The 19,962-nt window shown below is 38.6% G+C and overlaps 1 long non-coding RNA gene across 1 annotated transcript in view; it reads left to right on the plus strand.

The window, feature by feature from the left end:
• Window positions 1-16,271, plus strand: part of LOC124270923 — a 29,768-nt gene extending 13,497 nt beyond the window's left edge. Inside the window, exons 2-3 of the long non-coding RNA XR_006896903.1 lie at window positions 2,523-2,673; window positions 16,206-16,271. This is a non-coding gene — a long non-coding RNA (uncharacterized LOC124270923). The remainder of the gene's footprint in view (window positions 1-2,522; window positions 2,674-16,205) is intronic.
• Window positions 16,272-19,962: the final 3,691 nt, after the last annotated feature.

Raw genomic sequence — 19,962 nt, forward strand, 5'->3', positions numbered from 1 at the left:
GGCTGAAAACGCCGACTCCAGTTCTGCACCAAAATGTAACCTACTTGAAAATATCTCTGCACACATTCTGCAGATGTCATCAGGTGGAAAAATATGGTTGGTTTTAATAACTGGATGAAAACACATTTCAACAACTTAAAATCACCCAATCACTGCCGTCATTTGATTCAGTCAGCACTGAAGGCTCTCCACGGTGCTTTAAAAAAATCGTCACGATATGGCTGAAATATTGCCGATAGGACGTGAAATTTCAACTCACTCACTCACTTTAAAAAAAGGCAGAGCAAAAAGAAGATACACTTCATTTCCCACCAGTCCCCTGGGATGCTTGGGGCTGGATGAAGCTCTCCTGTGCAGCTGGTAGAACCTCTGACGTGCACACCGACTCCGCCTTGACGTGCCGAGGGAGCGGCCCAGCTTGGCTGAAATGGAAGAGAGAGTGAATGACATTTTCAGGCTAGAGGGGGTTGCACATGGTCAAAGGAATCAGGGTCAAAGGGGTGATGATAATGTCATGGAAAATGATTTCAAATTAATTACTTTAGAGGGAAGTTAAGTTGAAAATAACTGAAAGTCATTTTAACTGCCAATCTGTAAACTCTTAAGACTTGCCAAAGTGCCAAAACAACCTGACAGTATGGTATCTGTGGTGGGACATACTTTAACAGACATTTAAACTGGCCGAGGTGTTGACATAGTGTTTCTTTTTGTGATCCTTAATAAATATCTGCACCTTCACACCAGAAACTACTAATTTTACCATTTGAAGGGATTCCTCAGATACTTCAGATACACGACCCAAATTCCAGAAATATTTGTTGCCGTGCTAGGTTACCCAGGGGATATAAATCTCAAATATTTTTCAAAGTTTGTAGCGCCCTGATAGCCATGGAAAAGTTGCATTACTATGGCCTGCGTGGGTAACCTTTCCTTCATTAGAGCTGACGCTATTGAAATACGTGGAGATAGTTTAATTAGATCTGGCAATATGTACGTACATATGTATTGTATAAGTATTTACTTGGTTGACAAGAGATGTTATTGTGTTTGGTGGGATAGTTATGAAAGTCAGGACTGAGCAAAGACATGTTAATGTTTTCATCGCAACGCTAGGTACTATGGTTGTTCTCTAGGTGGCTTTCACGCTTGAACTCCTTCACCGTCGGAAGTTGCGTCGCAAAACTTCAGTACAGCACATTATATTGAATAAACGGCACGTATACTTCTTCTTTACATATACCTTACATGCATATTGTAGCTGTCACATTGTATAAGGCAATAACAGACGGAGAAGCGTTGGTCAACTCCCTCCACTAGTTCCGAGGAAGATACTGTGCCGTGTATGTGACGTAGTGACATAAGCTCCGCCCCCTCGTGAATATTCATGATTCCTGTGCACTTAAGACCATTGTAGGTTTTTAGGGCACAACACACGTGCACAACACAGTAGCCCCATACACGTGCATGGGGTGTCATTCTTGATTTTGACGGTTTTCAAGAAGGTCGATAAATCACTGTAGACCATTAATTTTTACAATCATCTTGCATCACACAGGTGTCAGTGTTTGTTTCTAGCCGGGGTTTTGTTTGAAAATGAAAATTTTACACATGCAACTTTCACATGAAACACCAATCTTCGTTCAAGAGCGATCACTGTACAAACAACTATGGTCATCAGGAAGTGCAAGTAGTGATGCACTCTCAAAACATTCATTATTATCATATCAACATTGGCGGACTCCGATATATCTCACACTATTTTCAATAGTAAATTAAAAATGAAGATCACCTACGTTTTTGAAGAGTAGCACGTAATGTGGAAAGCTATAATAAAACACACATCTTTTTTTACACCATATCATCTAGCACATACCACAAGCATATCGTCAGAAATATCACAGCATTAAAAATTTACTCTTTAGTATTCTAAATTTTAAACGGCTATTTTAGATTAGATTGTTAATCACAATGGATCAATTTTTACGGATGTTCAGCACTCCCTACCAAAAGGGTGTTTTCTGTTGATAGTCAATCCTTGCAGAAAAAAAACAAACTACGGCATTATTGATTGGGCTGAACGTAAGGCAAAATAATATGATTCAGGGACTGTGAGACAGACTAGCCCCTTTGTCAAGGTGCAGGGCGACTGATGCTGAGTGTTGTATCTGATAATGTTTTACCCTTTGGCGATTCTGGTGTTAGAATAGGTCTCCAGAAACCCGAGTTGGTTGTAGTAGTAAGACGGTAGTCAGATACACTGACTGGTCCACTGTGGTATCGCACCCCGACAGTGTGGATCAGCTGGTCAGACTATCAATCACGGGTTTGTCTTACCCAAGACGTTCTATTTACTGGCCACGAAACAAAGCATCTGACCAATAAAAAGATTGTTATTATTTCACTATTTGTTCATCACTAGCATGAATAGTATCAGATGTAACATGTCTTTTGGGAAATAATGAAGGTTATCATTTCAGTTTTAAAAAAGGAATGACAATAAAAGGAAGGATTATTTTTTCCAGTAAAAGTCTGCTGATCACAACTCAGGATGTCGTCCACAACTCAAAAACATCAGAGCTTTGTGTCAGAGTCAATGGTAGGTAAGCCTGTGACTGCTCTACCGGGGATAGGACCGGTTTTGGTGAAAGACTCAATCGGGCAAGGTATCATCAGGTGAGATTACACTTTACGATGTCTTACATTTCAGAAGACTGTCATTGATGAAATGAATGTTTTATCAGTAAACTGATAAAAAATGTCACGATACTCTGATCAGAATACTGGTCTGTATCTGTAGAGATGAATATACACATAGGCAAAAGTTATTGTGAACAACAAACATAATCAGCATTAAACCTTTACTGCCGCAAATAGAATCTTAAGACATGGAAAGACAGGTGTTTCAAGTTTTGAAAGCCAGTTCGTGAGGACAGTGTACCTGGCACATGCAAAATAAGCATGCATAAAACAAAAGGGGGTTCACAAGCAAGGTCACGTGGTCAGTAACGAGTGTGTCCACCTAGTGCATGGATGCAAGCCTGGCTTCTTCGCCTCATTGAGGCCACTTGATGTCGCCGACATTCCACATCTGAGTTCCTGCAGCATTGTTTGAGTTTTCCGATAATGTTACAAATGTGGCGCCATTTCATCATTCATGTGTCCATTGGGTGACAAAAGTGGTGATCTGGTCAGCTGAGGTAACACTTTAACACTGTGGAACATGATAAAAAGTGAAGAGAACTCTCCTCATCTCACATGCTCCCCACAGCACGTGTGGATCATCACCATAAGTGCCAAATGGTGTTTCCATGGACGTTGAATTGCAGCATCACGCTGCGAGGTCCCAAATGAAGCATACCTATAGTCATTTTCCCTAAGGCGTGACATGTTGACTTGTTCCAGAATGATGAATAAAGGTGTTTTTTCTGACTTCTGCACTTCTTAAGATTTCACTGAGTTGAAATAATAAGCATCTGATTGTCTCGCCTTTTAAGGTGAATATTTCTCAAAAGAAATTCCAAATATGTCATGCCTATTGCAAATTTCGTGTAATTCGAACAACTGCTTGATTACGTTACTTTGACCATTTTAACACTATCTTTCTCTGGTTCAGATAGAAAGAAATCATTTACAAGATTATCAAACAAGCCCTTGTCACAACCCTATATATTTACGATGGTTTCCTTTGTAGACCTACAGGTACAGTTAATACATTTAATTCTAAGTATGAACTTGGTTGAAATTTCTGTCTGTTTAGTTTCTCATGCAGTCGAAGTCATTTTGATTATGTTCAACATTTCTGTTGCAGTGAATTAATTATGTAGCATCAATGACTATTGATAAATGTATGGAAGTTAGAATAAGCAGGTATGCATGTCAAGCTGCAGCATGCCCTCTCTCAGTTGGTAGCTCAAAAAACAACTGACTTAGTGTTGATAATCTGTTACTTGAAGACCGCCTCCGTGGTGTAGTGGTTAGAGCGTCCGCCCGGAGAGCGGAAGGTCGCGGGTTCGATTCCCGGCCGCGTCATACCAAAAGACGTTAAAATATGGTACTTGTTGGTCCCTGCCTGGCGCTCGGCATTAATTGGTACAACAAGGACTGGTCGGCTCGGAGTCAGTATAATGTGTCTGAGTGAACTTGGTTGAAATTTCTGTCTGTTTAGTTTCACTGCGGCATGGTATCTCAGTGGGCTAGCACTATAAAACCAGCTTAAGTCTGGGCTAGAACAAGCAGCCGCACATACACATACACACGCATGCACGTCGTCATATGAGCGACATATTCTCAAGCACGACGTTAAACCCAATTTCACCTCACCTGTTACTTGAAAGCTACATTGCACTCCGTTTCACATCTCACCTGTTACCCGTGAAGAGCCACCTCCTCGTGGTGGGTGCTGGGTAACGCTAAGAGCTCTTCAACCCCCCGTGTGGACCCGGGGGTATATTTGGTCCACAGCACCCAATTGCTGGTCGTAAGACCGAATTGGGCAACCTGTTTGCCGTGGGTTGCGCCCCTGTGTCGGTGGAGGAAGGGATTCTGGCTGTTGAGGGCATAGGAGCCAGGAAACCAGGAAACCATTCAGACGAACTCTTGGCTCCACGTAACACTTACCTGCTTTAATTTTCTTCTCCCAGTGCTCCAAGATCATGAAAGGCAGGATACTGTAACATTACTGTTGACACCTACATACCAAATCCTCTGAGGTGTTTTAAATGCCAGAAGGTTTGTTATGGTGTTAGTACTTGCACATTGTCTGTTGTGTGTGCTCACTGTGGTGAGAAGACACATACAACAGAAGATTGTGAGAGTACCTTTAAGAAATGTACCAACTGCGCAGGCACTCACTCTTTTTCCAAAGATTGTCCGATCTGGAAACAGCATATGGAGATCGATAGGATCAAATTTACTCAAAACATTAGTTTCTTTGATGCAAAAAAGCTTGTCTTAAGATCTGAGATCAAGGAAACGTATGCGTCCATAGCAAAACTTCGGCTGATATGACCCCTACAGTAACCAAGTCATCTGCAAGCTGTCAGATGAACTTGACTTGGCTCAAAACCGAGTCTCCTAAGATTTTATCACCTGCAATGTCTACACAAACTGTGGAACCACTAAGTCTTCCTAGCACGCCCCAAACCCAATCAGAACCATCTTATGATCGTGATACACCTTCTCAGGCATCTCATATGACTCAGTCTAACAGAAACGTTCAACAAAACGTCAAAAGCAAAAGCAAACCGAAGCCTGATTCTTCGAAAAAACAAAGTGGCAGAGCCCCAAAAGGGTCAGATGATAAAATCAAATTATTTAACAAATACGGATCACTTGAGGACACGGACGTGTCCGAAAACGTCCCTTCCAGGGCACATAGCTTGTCGCCCTCGAAAAAGGTGCGGGGTAGATCCCCTATTAATCCACCTAAAAGATAGATCTATCTAAACATATAGTGCAGTGGAACTGTAGAGGACTACGGACAAATTTTAATGAAATACAGCTGTTAACCCAGGATTTAACGCCATCAGCGTTCTATCTGCAAGAGACGTATCTGAAACAGACAGATAATTTTAGCTTACGTCAGTTTGAAGCCTATCATTATTTTTCCCCTCTGGTTGATAGGGCCACTGGAGGTTCTACTATCCTTATAAGACAGGATGTTATTCACAGCCCTGTTTCACTTAACAGTAATCTCCAAGCTGTTGCAGTGCGACTTACTCTGGGTGTAGCATTTACGTTTAGCTCTCTGTATATTCCGCCTTCATTGGCACTTCAGCAGACTGATCTTCAATCACTCTATGATCAACTCCCGAAGCCATGTGTTATTATTGGTGACCTAAACGGTCACAACCTACTCTTGGGCAGTACAAACACTAATACTAAAGGCAAAATACTTGAAGATTTCATTTCCAATAATGACCTGTGCATATGTAATGATGATCCAAGCACCTATTTGCATCCTGCAACTGGCACTTATTCTTCTCTAGATTTGTCTCTTGCAGATTCTAACCTCCTGAATGAATTTGATTGGTCACTTCATAATGACCTTTGTGGAAGTGACCACTTCCCAACTATCCTTTCAGAGATAACTCCATCTGATTCTCCATCGTATACAAGATGGAACTTTTCGAAGGCTAACTGGTCTTTATATCAAACTATTTGTAAATCGAAAATGTGACCTGAACTGTGACCTGAAAACTTTTTTCAGCTGATGAGTGTATGATCCTACGTTCAAACATGGTTTTACAGATTGTGACGTCTTCCGCCACCAAACTGTCCAGGAAATAGCTTGATGAGTGTCTCCAAAATTAATTCACGCAAAGTCATCTAAAACGACTGTTCACCATCTTAAAGATGGTGATGATTTAATTACTGACAAATCTAAAATTGGCGAAACCAAATTACGTCCCTGAGTTTCAAAGATATCAGGGCGGTACTAGTGGTTAAATTCGTCACGCCGAAAAGCACATGGGTACAATGTGTGAAGCCAGTGTTGTAAACTCCCCAAAATTTCGGCCAGACAACTGGTCTGGTAACTCTCAAAAGTTACCAGACCGGCTGGAAAGTTACCAGTCCAGAATTTTCAGGATTAACAGTGATTTTGAAGCCTATAAAATCAGTAGGACAAATGTCCTGAGTGGGTGTCTGGCGATAGGCCATTGACCTAAAGCTCTTTTTGACATTTTTTTAAATCCCAATGCCATCATATAACTAAATTGTTAATGACATTTAATGTTGCAACTTGGATTCTAGATATACAGCAAAATTAAAAGATCTAATCCCACTGTTGATAAATATGAAATTTATTTTTCTAACATTTTTCAAATAATACAACTACAACTTAAATAAATTGAGTTTTTAATGAAAATGCAAGCATTTATAATGTCCAGAAATATCACAAAAGAAGCAAAAACTATGGCGATTTTTTTCCATTTGTGACATGTCATAACATCCCCGTGCCTTTTTCTTTTATATTTTCATTTTTACGTAATCAGAAAATTATTAAAAGCCACTGATATCGGGAAATAGGCGACCATACATATTATTTAAGAAATCTTTATAGGCGACCATACATATTATTTAAGAAATCTTTATATTATAAAGATTTCTTAAATAATATGTATGGTCGCCTATTTCCCGATATCAGTGGCTTTCCGCTCGGTAACATGACACAACAACGGAAAATACCTCCGTTTTCGAAGCTTCGTATGAATAACATGCGAGGCGAATCGTTTGATGGCGGGTATCGTTCGAAAGCTCTGAACATCAACAATATCTCTATACCCTTGCTGAGAGTATTTTCACAGTTGTAAGAAGCGATTTTATTGGATAAAGATTGGTTTCTAATGACGCTTTTTCGCCACACTCAGCTATAAGAGTCGTGATTGGTCAAAATCAGACACGTGACATGAGGCAGCCACTCATATTACGGCAATGGATACTCTCCTCGTAAACGAAAACTCTTATATTTAGACGAAAGTTTTGGGTAAAATAATGCTATTCGGAACATATTAAGCACGAAACCGCTATGTATACGTAAATTATGGAACTTATTTGACGTATCGTGCTAGGTTATGACCTGTGACAAAAATGCTTCATGCATATATTTTCGCATTAAACATCGTGTCCAAGCGTGAAGATTGTGGCGGCGAAAGCCCAGATGTCACTTGTCAGTGATTTGATTCGTATTGCATGATCGCACAAAAAGATTGAAATAGTAGTTTTATATGTACGTTTGACAACTTTTATGAATGCTATTGTTGATTTTATTCATTAGTTTATTCAATTTATTTAATGATTTCCTTGAAACATTGTTACATGTGGGTGGGGTCGGGAAAGCCCGTTTCTGATTGTCCAATGCTTAAAATAGCAGCCAATCGCGCAATCCATTACATGTACATTTGGTAGCTTAGTGTGATAAAAATGGATGCGTAAATACATACACGCTGATTCAACAGCCAGACCATCGGGCGTGCAACTTTTTAAAACTGACCGTCCGGTCGCAAGACAGACCGTCCCGGACGGTCGGGCAGGCGGGAGTTTGCAACGCTGGGAAGCCCATTTCTGGTGTCCCCCGCCGTGATGTTGCTGGAATATTGCTAACAGCGGCGTAAAACCAAACTCAGTCAGTCAGTCAGTTCAAAGATATCAGGAACACAGGAAAAGACAAAAATTAATTTCGAATCGAATAACGGTGAAGATTATAATGAAGTATTTTCATTACATAAGCTACATACTGCTCTTGACCAAGCTCATGACACTGCAGCGTGTGAAGATAAAATACATTACCAGCTACTGAAACACTTACCTGGACCATGTCTGATGACACTTTTAGATATATTTGATTAAATATGGACGTCTGGAGAATTTCCTCCTTCATGACGTAATGCCATTGTAGTCCCAATACCAAAACCTGGCAGGGATCATACAGATCCGTCCAATTACAGACCGATATCTCTAACTAGCTGTGTCTGTAAAACTATGGAACGTATGGTGAATAATAGATTAACTTGGTATTTTGAAACCAATAACCTTATAACCAATATTCAATGTGGTTTCAGGAAAATTCGTAGTACCATTGATCATTTGGTTCGTTTAGAATCCTTTGTTAAAAATGCTATAGTAAATAAACAACATGCTGTATCTTTGATCTTGAGAAAGCTTATGATACGACCTGGAAGCATGACATTTTGAAGGATTTACATGATTTTTGTTTGAGAGGCCTCTTTTTATATCACAGTTTTTAAATGACAGGCAATTTCAAGTCCGAGTTGGTTCAACCCTGTTTGATCATTACATCGGAATCAGGGTGTCCCTCAAGACAGTATTTTGTCTGTCACACTGTTTAGTATCAAGATCAATAGTTTCTCAAAGGTTTTAAATGATTCAATTGATGGATCATTATTTGTGGATAATTTTAATATCTCTTGTCGTGGTAAACATGCATACTACTGAAAGACAACTGCAGTTATGTTTAAACAAAATAAATAAATGATGTCTTGAAAACGGCTTCAAATTTTCCAAATCCAAAACTAATTGTATACATTTCTGCCGTAAATACAAACCGCATAAGGACCCTGAACTATTTTTAAATGGCACCGCCATCAAAGTTGTCAAGGAAGCCAAATTCTTGGGTCATATTTTCGATTCCCATTTGACATTCCTATCACATATTAAATCCCTTGAAGCTAAATGCCCGAAGGCCATGGATTTGTTAAAGGTTGTTTCCAATTCAAAGTGGGTAGGGGATCAAACTACCCTCCTTCACTTATAAAGATCATTGGTGCGATCTAAACTTGACTATGGCTCCATCGTATAGACTTTTCCATGGCTTATTTCATGGGCGCAGCCATTTTGTGGCAGCCATTAAGCGGCTGCAACGATGAACTGGTCTGTGCTATTTGTAACGCCGCGGCAATCTATGACGTTGCAACAAGTCTAGACGGTGCCCAGTCAACGCTTACGCGGCGAAAAACAACGTCTACTTACTGGTCCAATTACATCTCGTTTTAGGGATTTCTGATGTCATGTCTAAAACAAACATTGCAGGTAAGATATATTTAAAGTACTTAAGTTTAAAGAAATGACCAAGTAATGTCAATATCATGTGCATTTTGTTGTAACTCGGCTATTGTATTGTGCACGAAAACTGAAGGCCTTTAAACGAAGTTTGAATTTAACGTGAAACTGTATGTAAACTATAGGTCGCCTGTATCTTATAAGGCCTGTGTTCAGAATTTGAACTTGCCTGTATTTTCAAATATGTATAGGGCATTTAAATATTTCCAAACATATTCCCCTAATGTTGTCTTGTTTATATTTTGATTTGATATGTCAAGAACCATCGTCAAAATTTATTATTTAGCTATATAAAAATTATTTCAAGATTTACACACGGTAATCTCTTACTAAATGCTCACAAATGACTACGTTTTGACTATATCTTGACCAAATAATTTGTGAAAAATACCTTCTACTTTTTTATCTACATATTTGTGTTATAAAAAGTACTAGTATATTTCTTATTTATCTCACACAAATTAAGACGTTCTCTTGTAACTAGAAGTAACAGCTGGTTAAATATAATTAGGTCAGATAGTTATCTCAATCTGTAATGAGGCTAGGTCAAATGTGATGAGTGGGTATGGTTATTATTGTTCTTTCTGTTACAGAGTCACTACCTGAAGGCAGTGCCAAGAGGGTTACCAATAATACTGGAAACTGGCCTCAGATAGGATATGAAGATATTATTGACTACCTCATTAAGTCCCACTCATTTGATTCCACGGAAATGAAAGCTTTTCGAGCAACATATGCATATAATTATGTGCAGAATGGATGGTTAGGTGATATTCAAAGCATTGTGGAAAATGAAGTTCATTATCTTAAAGCCTGTGTGTCACCTTCTCAGCCAGGAGCCTCTACAGTTCCTTACAATGCATGGATTGCTGCAAGGAAAGATGGTACTGTATTAACTGCATGTTGCACTTGCCCAGCTGGTCATGGAAGGTCATGTAGTCATGTTGCAGCCATTATGTATGCTGTACATCTAGCCTGGTTACATGGATATGCTGGTAAATCTTGTACTGATTTACCTTGTACATGGGGACGAGGGACTGACAGCAATAAATTACTCAGTGAATTAAAGGCCATGAATTTCAAGCATCCAAAAAGATCTGATGATCCCAATCAAGCTGCAGAAACGTCTACATCATCGAAAAGCAAGCCCTACAGATTTAAGCAGTTTGTTACCACAGAAGACTTTACTGAGCATGTAAATAATTCTCCACTTTGTTCTCTTTGGAAACTGAAGCGTACACTTCTCCATAAAACATTTTCAGCCACTGAAAATGTAAATCCTATCTGCAAGGAAACGTTAAATGATGAATCCAGACATGGATCTCATGATATTGATTATAGCAAGACTGTCACAAAATTGGAATGTTCTGTTTGCCAGGAATTTTATGACAAGTATGTTAATCTTCCAGAGTACAAAAGAGAAGAATTAAGTAATTTAACATTAAACCAGGGTGCATCATCAAGTCCGCTATGGAAAGACAGCAGGCGAGTAAGAATACCAGCATCAAAGGCCAACAGTGTACCTAAAACAAGTAGAGGCGACCCTGAGAAATTCCTGAACAATCACCTGTATGAGAGATTTAAGGGTAATGACAACACTGCTTATGGAGTGACCCATGAACCCATAGCAAGAGCTCATTATCAGGATATTTCTGGGAAGAAAGTAATGTGTACAGGAGCTGTTATATCAACACATGAACCATTTCTGTCTGCTAGTCCTGATGGAATCATTGAAGATTCTGCAATATTAGAAATAAAATGTCCCACAACATCTGTGCATGCAATGATTGACTCAGGAAAAGGTGATGTTCGAAACATTGAGAGTGAACTAGTTCTTTACTCAAAAGGGAGAAATGGATATTTCACTCAGGTGCAAATGTGTATGTTCTGTACAGGAAAACATCAGTGCACATTTCTTATGTGGAGGCCAGAAGAACATGACAGAGTCCTGCTTGATGTTGCATATGATTCCAGCTTTGTTGACAATACACTGTCTAGATTAAGAGCGTTTTATTTTAAACATATGCTGGTCCGATTGGTTGATGACTTCAAGGCAGGTCGGTTCGTGTTGAGTGAGGAATACAAGCAGTTCTGTGTGTCACAGTAGCATGTGTAGAGTAAATAACACTGTAACAGCATCAACACATAAATGACACAGCTATGCGAAGTTTGTTGTTTTGTTAGAGCTGAGTCAATTAATTGCTATCTATCTAATTGATGTGATGTATCTACTATGTTATTGACTTACTGTTGATGTTTGAAAAGAATTTGTATATAACCTGTAAATGTGTGCATTTCCTTCACTCACTGACACTCAAATGAATTGTAATAAAATCAAAGTTGTGTATTATGAATTGCTGATATTTTATGAAGAAAACAACAGTTCAAGTCAAATACTATTTCACACGCTAGTAACTTAAAAGAAATGTTTAACATATTTAGGTTGAATAATAAAATACAATGTACCAGTAAGAAATGAATATGTGTTTTTGTTTTTAATGAACATGATCAGTATTAATATCTCATGTAATTACTCACACTTAAGATGAAATGTTTAACCCCCTGAAGCAGGAGTATTGTTGTCACACATATCATGGGACCATATATACAGTTACAGAAACTTGTGAGATTTTCCTAGTGGCCCAAGTGGTGATGTATCTGTAAAAAAACCCAACACTTTTGGTCATCACTAACTGCTATTGTTTTCTCCAAAATATCAGTGGCCCAAAGACAAAAGTGGTGGCCATCTGCCACTGGTAGTTTCTATCACTGTATATATGGTGCCATGCATATGGCAGTCTAAGGAGTTAAGGTGATTTACAAGTTTGATTTCATTGAATATCTATAGGTTGGTATTTAAACATAAAACAGCAATGATAACAAAAATCAAGGTGAGGTGAACATTCAGTTTAATGATTTAAACATCAATTCAATGAGAATATGTATTTATAATTTATCATTCTTGTTGGTGAAATATCACATTGCAAAATCACATACATCTCATAAGCTTAAGCAGCCTACTAGATGTCTGAAACATACATGACTACTCAGTCTTTGTCCTTGATGAGTTCTGGTCTGAGGTTACACAGGACTGCACACACTTTGACTATCTTATCCAACTTTTGAACAGAATTTAGAAGTAGAACCTGATTCAATATTCTGTAAGACTTCAATCTGGCAATTGCTATTTCTACATGTATTCTTACAGATGCAATTCTTCGTGTTTCTATACACTCTGTAGCACTCAGTTGTTTACGACCCTTCATAAAAGCAGGAATGTTCAGTTTCACTCTTCTAGCATAAAAGTTCATTGCTTATTGTAAAGCCTCTATCTGCCATTACCTCATCACCAGGTAACAAGTAGTTTAGAAAACCCGAGTTCTTGGTGATATACACATCACTTGCACGACCCCCATAGCATCTTGAAACATACATAATATACCCATTGGGAGCAATCGCAACAAGAATTTTGGCAGTATTGTGACTTTTATATGCACTGTAGGTTTGAGCTCTAACCTTCAATGAAAATGGACGTTGCAAGAACATTTCTGTACAGTCAATAATGCAGGTAGTGTGTGGATAGGTAGTCTTGAAGGACATTGGCATTGCAGATCTCATAACATCTCTTGGGAGCCAAACAATGCAATCGTTTAGCTTTCTGGCTAAAATTGAGATACAAATTCCAAAAATTTTACTTGCTAATTGCGTGGAAATTGAAAATCTTCTCCCGGGATCATGAAACTGAATTCCAAGCCTAAGTCTCATAAGTGTGAGTAGTGTTTGATCTGAGAGTGGCATCTTAATGTTTGACCGCAGTACAGATGTAAGATAAGTTATTATTGACAGAAACACCTGTAGAGTAAGTCCACTGTAAAACACAGAATCAGTGTTAGTCTTAATACTGTCTGCAGAAAAGGCAGGAAAATTAACCTGAACAGAGACAGTCTTTGTTTTGGTCGTGTAGTGCTGGGTTGCATAATGGTGATCTACTGACTTGTTAAAATGAACCTGTACTCCTACAGTTCTGTTTGGAACTTTTATCATAGGTCTGTGAAGACAAAAAACAAGACTTCTGTTTACAACAGTCACAATCACTTGGTCTGGAGTCATCATTCTCCTTTTTCCTTCTCTTCAGCTTGAGATACAGGTTGATCTGTCAGTTCAGCTTCAGCATGGCACTCCTCAGTCAGTTGATTGCTCCTTGGGGTCCGAGAAACATCAGAGAGAGGGTGTCGGAAAATGGTCCTTCTCCCTTGTGTCACCTGGAGAGGAAAGTTAAAGTATAACAGGCTATTATACATTTACATCAATGAACAGTAATAAATAGTTAATAACATAATTGTCAAAATAACTTTACGTTTAATACATCACTAGTAGGACTATATTGTACATTACATTAAACTAAAAGTACACTAACCTTTCTTTGATATCCCAAATTTAAGACTGGATCAGGATTTTGTTTGCTTGGATGGCCAGCCAAAAAATGAATTGAGCATATCTGAAAAAGAGTTATAAAAATAAAATCATTACATTTCTATTTAGCCAGTGTCACTCCAGTAACTACAATGGGTTATCACATTTTCAACAATTTTTTTCACTCCTGTTAAACACTAGAGCCGTTAAATAAAGACATTCTTTACATCCCTGTACTATGTGTACACTAACGATACACGGAGGGTAAAGTAATTAAGCAATAATAAATTACATAATAAATTAATCCAGTAATGTTATTATTAACTAATTTTAAGGAAAGATATATTGAGTAAATAGATGGTGGTATATGGTGGAACCTGCAACAGCAACCTAAAACTACTTGATTCTGTTCACCACCAAGGCCTAAGACTTTGTCTTGGGTTCTTTAGAACTCCTGTTGACAGTCTCTATGTTGAGGCAGATGAGCCATCCCTTAACCAACGTCGTATAAAACTATCATTACAGTATATAACAAAACTCTATTCTTACGAGTCTAATCCTGCATTTAACTGAGTTTTCAATCCTCTTTATGAGGATCTGTACAACAAAAACTTTTTCTCTTGTTCCGCCTCTTGGACACAGAATCAAAACCATTCATTTCTGCTGCCGGCATTGAGCTGCAAAATATATCTCCTTCCCGTCTTCTTTCTTCTCCTCCTTGGAAACTGGTGAGGCCTGAAGTTGACCTAACTCTGACAAAGTTTAAGAAATAAGAAACTAATGAATTACAATATACACAAGAATATAACCAATTAACAATTAAATATAATAGATACAAATCCTTATTTACAGATGGGTCCAAGGACGGTGACGCGGTCATTGGATCCAGAACAATATCTTCTAGAATACCAGATATCAGCTCTATTTTTACAGCAGAAGCAAATGCCATATTAACGGCTCTTAAATATATTCAAAGACATCCTAAACATAAACATTATATAATCTTTTCTTACTCTCTTTCTTGCCTTCAGGCTATAAAAAAATCTATCTTGTAAACATCCACTTTTAATTGAAATAATCGAATTATATAAAGATCTTGCTACTGGCCAATGCAACATCACCTTCTGTTGGTTGCCCAGCCACGTTGGCATTTCTGGGAACACAATGGCCGATCTTGCTGCCAAGGCAGCACTCAACAAATCTGTGACACCACCTTCTTCTTCCATACTCTGATTACAAAACTAGCATTAGAACTTACATCCGTGATCTGATGCAAAAGAAGTGGGACACCCAAGTAGGTATCAATAGATTACATGCAATAAAACCCTATATTGGTTGTACCTACTGGGTTGTCAGTCCAGAGATGAAGAGGTCATCATGCGACGATGTCGTATTGGCCACACAAGATATACTCATGAATACCTATTGAAAGGTGAGGATCCTCCGTTTCGCATTCCTTGTGATGAAAGAATCACGGTCAAGCATGTCTTGCTTGACTGTGTTGAATATTCCATCACAAGGGATAACTATTTAAAATCACGAATTATGAGGGATCTTTTTCATAATATAAGTTCTCATTTAATTATTGCATTTTTAAAAGAATTAGATTTGTTAAATGATTTGTAAATAGATAAATATTTTATGATTGGAAGTTTAATTTAGTAACTCAGATTGTTAGTGGCTGTATCCTCAAAGGGGGTTAAAGTACTGTAAAATTATTGTCCTCCTGAGAGGATACGCAAGTCCACAAACATTCAAAGTAAATTAAAACTCTCCACTATTTTTAATCGTAGAATATGTGTGTTTTAAAATGTATGGCTAGATTTGTCTACGTTGCTAACGGCTGAAGGGATGGTGTAAATCCAGCTAGGGTCCATGCGGGAAGCAAATGTACTGTAAGTCCCCATGGTCCCTAGTATGGTGATCTACCTTCAGTCGTTTGCAATCTATAGCCTGTTTTATATTGTATTGTCATTTATATGTCCAATATTTTAGATTTAATTACTAGTTTTAAATTGATATCTGTGATACATTAGTAGTTTTACTGTTCTTCGTCAACAGGTTTTTAATTTCTAACCTTATTGATCTTAAATATAATTATAACCTGTTCTCGTCACGATATGGCTGAAATATTGCCGATGTGACGATAAATATTAACTCACTCACTCACTCACCTCTCACCTCCAACAATTTATTGCTTATTGTTTTTCCAGGCGACACAAGTTCTGGGCCAGTACCTGTTGGACCAAAATGAGGAGAGCTTCATAAACTGGCTGATGGGCATATGTAACATGCACTCGGGCCAGCGCGGGCTTGCGCGGGCCTGCTTCGAAGGTCTATACGACTGGTGTCGTTCTTTCTTGTGATATATAAGGTGCCTGCCCTGCCATACCATACACGAAAGAAATTGTGAAAATTGAGACATTATACATGTACATTTTGTCAATGTGAGTTTTCCATTTTACGTTTTGGCAATATTCATATATATATATATATATATATATATATAAGGTGATCCTAATGGTCCAGTAATTACAAATCAATTACACTTGTTGATCATGAAGTGTCGTGTCGGGGAAGATATTTTCTAAGATTATTTACAATAGGCTAGCAAACTGGGCCACTCAAGAAAGTACTTTAGCTCCAGAGCAGGTTGGGTCAGAAAAGGTTTTTAAACAATATATATTATCATAGACACTGTAATAAATAAATACTTGTCTTTGCATAAAGGTAGACTTTACTGTGCCTTCATAGATTTAAAATCCGCCTTTGACTCATAATGGACATTTATATAAATAACTTATAAGAAACAAGTGATATTCTGATTCTATGTTCCTCTCCAAGTATGAAAATATAAAATCTTCTGTTATTTTGTTGGGAATGGTTGTACCCGCTTCTTTGATTGCTACTTTGGAGTTCGTCAGGGTTGCCAGTTGTCTCCCTTCCCCTTTTTCATTTTTCATCAACGACATAGTTGAGCATCTAGGGCAGCATAATCAATGGTCTATCAATATTGGTATGCTGCCATTGTTTATGCTTCTGTTCGCAGATGATATAGTAATAATGGACAGTGCAGTTAAAGGTCTCCAAAAGAGATTAGATATGTTATCAAGTTATTGTGATAAATGGCAGCTGCTGGTTAACTTAGATAATAGTTATTGTGTTTAGAAAGAAAGGCAGACTTAAGCTTTACGAAAAATTCTTTTTCAGTGGTCGAATAATAAATATTGTACCTACTTATACATACCTGGGAGTACATTTCTCAAGTTCTGACTTGTGGTATATTGCTCAGAACACTTTAGCCCTCAAGCTACTAAGGTCATCCAGTGCTTAAAGCCTAAAGTCAATAACTTTCATAACGTACCAGTTCATATGTTATGTCATATGTTTGATGTCAAAATTTTGCCAATTCTTGTCTATGGTTCTGAGGTTTGGGGGTTTCACCCATCACCTGAAGTGGAAAGACTTCATGATCGTTTCTGTAATGAGGTGTTATGTTTACATAGATCGATAGTTTGTTAAGCAACTTTTTTATGTTTAGGGCTTAAATTTTGCTAACGTTGTTCTTGTGTGTATACATATCTTTCGAATGTTCATGTGTGCAGAAACATTGTGTAATGCAGCTGAGCTGACCTACATCTTGTGTGTGTTGGCCTGATGTTCTGGCACAGTATTATTGTATACAATATGTTGTTGGAAATATGTGTAGAATACTTGTACTCGATTTATTGAATGATTTATACTTGAATAAATGTATTAAACGAGTTGTTTGTATGTTTGTTGTTGTTGAATATGGAAGGCATCTTAAAACTATGGTTTGGTGAGACAGCATCAACCTTGGACTTGTACCAGTTCACATGTTTCATATAACCGCAAGGGCTCATTCTAGAATTTGACTCATGTCGAATTATGACATCTCGATCATAACACATGAAAAACAGACAAACATATTAACTGTCAAGATCCATTTTATGTCAAAAGAAACAAATTCATATTCCGATAGAATCTGACTGCATCTCATAACAATGCACATTAACAGATGATTGCTCACCGTCTGAAACATCCTCATCTGACTTTTCACGCTCGAGATCTTCAGATCTTCGACAGATCTACATGAGTGAGAATATCTTCCATAATAGGTTTCATCCACATGATGATTTTAGTGGATAGTTCATTGGGATCTGTAGCGGGATCCATAACTCTCACCTTCTCCAGAATAGGCTTGAAAACTGGTCCATATCCGAAGTAGTTCACATAGCTTGGCTAGTGTCAGTCGATCTATGACAGCAAATTTCCTCTCAATTCATCTCTCACTTCGACCTTGATCTTCATATTCGTCTCTCTTAGTCAATGTTTCTGTATAGAGTTTGTCCCCACAAATACTCGCAAAACCTTTTACCTCTCGCTCCTTATGGGAGAGGAGGCGGCGGTGTATGTGACTGTTTCTTAGTCTGTTTCATATCATTAGATTTCTTCAGTGGTTTCACATACACTAAACGCCCAAAGAAACGTTACCCTCCTTCCTTAATGACAGAGGTACCTGTCTTCAGCTGGCGTTGTGGTGCGTGGACGTCCACTTCTTGCTCTGTCTACTGGGACCCCAGTCTGTCTGAAGCCCTGAATAAGTCTTATAACCGTGATACGATGGCATCCGAGGGGGTTGACAACAGCATTGTATGTCGACAACATCTGCACCATGGCTCTTTCTCTCTCTTCAGCTATTAATAGTGGCATATTTCTCGTACTTGTGTATGAGATGAGGTGGGGTGAAATTGGGTTTAACGTCGTGCTTGAGAATATTTCGCTCATATGACGACGTGCATGCGTGTGTATGTGTATGTGCGGCTGCTTGTTCTAGCCCAGACTGAAGCTGGTTTTATAGTGCTAGCCCACTGAGATACCATGCCGCAGTGAAGCATGAATACCCCACTCAGACACATTATACTGACTCCGAGCCGACCAGTCCTTGTTGTATCCATTAATGCCGAGCGCCAGGCAGGGACCAACAAGTAACTTCTTTGAGTGGCATTTTAGAAGTTGGGAAGTACAATATAGAACAAACTTTGTGGATAACAACTTCTTTTTATTCGTGAGTGCGACGTTTCGATGAGTGGTCTGACATCACCATTCTCTCTAACAAACAAACAGACTTCACTAAACGCAAGCTCACCGAAGCCATCCACATCAAACGCCAAAAGCCCACCATCAACCGAGACCAAGGATACTTCATTCCATCCGCTAATGATGCACTCATCCACCAAGCCCAATCTACTGTATAAACTCTGCTGTATAAACATCTCATTATTATTTGTACATCATTGGCTTCAACGCCTGTCCTTTGTCTACTCTCTGGCTTCATCAGCTTTCTGCCTAGCCAATTATGTTAATTATGTTGTTTTCTTTGTTACATTGTTACATCCAGTATATATATACTTCCCCCTTCTTCATGTTCCGGGGCGATGGGGTAGCCTAGTGGTTAAAGCGTTGGCTCGTCACGCCGAAGACCCGGGTTCGAATCCCCACATGGGTACAATGTGTGAAGCCCATTTCTTGTGTCCCCCGCCGTGATGTTGCTGGAATATTGCTAAAAGCGGTGTAAAACCAAACTCAGTCAGTCAGTCAGTCTTCATGTTCCATTGTGCTTGACAACGGTACAAGAATCTGTATCGAAACGTCGCACTCACGAATAAAAAGAAGTTGTTATCCATAAAATTTGTTCTATATTGACCAACAAGTACCATATTTTAACGTCTTTTGGTATGACGCGGTCGGGGATTGAACCCGCGACCTTCCGCTCTCCGGGCGGACGCTCTAACCACTACACCATGGAGGCGGTCCGTACTTGTGTATCATAGCATGCATTCTAGGCTCTCTTTATACCCTATAGAATCATTCTACATGTAAAATGAATGCAAATACTGCTTGAATATTGCTGCGTTTTGGCGATTGATATTGCTATGTGTAAACAGA

This window comes from Haliotis rubra, unplaced genomic scaffold (genome assembly GCF_003918875.1).
Source record: "Haliotis rubra isolate DU_JTF1 unplaced genomic scaffold, ASM391887v1 Scf156, whole genome shotgun sequence".
NCBI lineage: Eukaryota > Metazoa > Mollusca > Gastropoda > Lepetellida > Haliotidae > Haliotis > Haliotis rubra.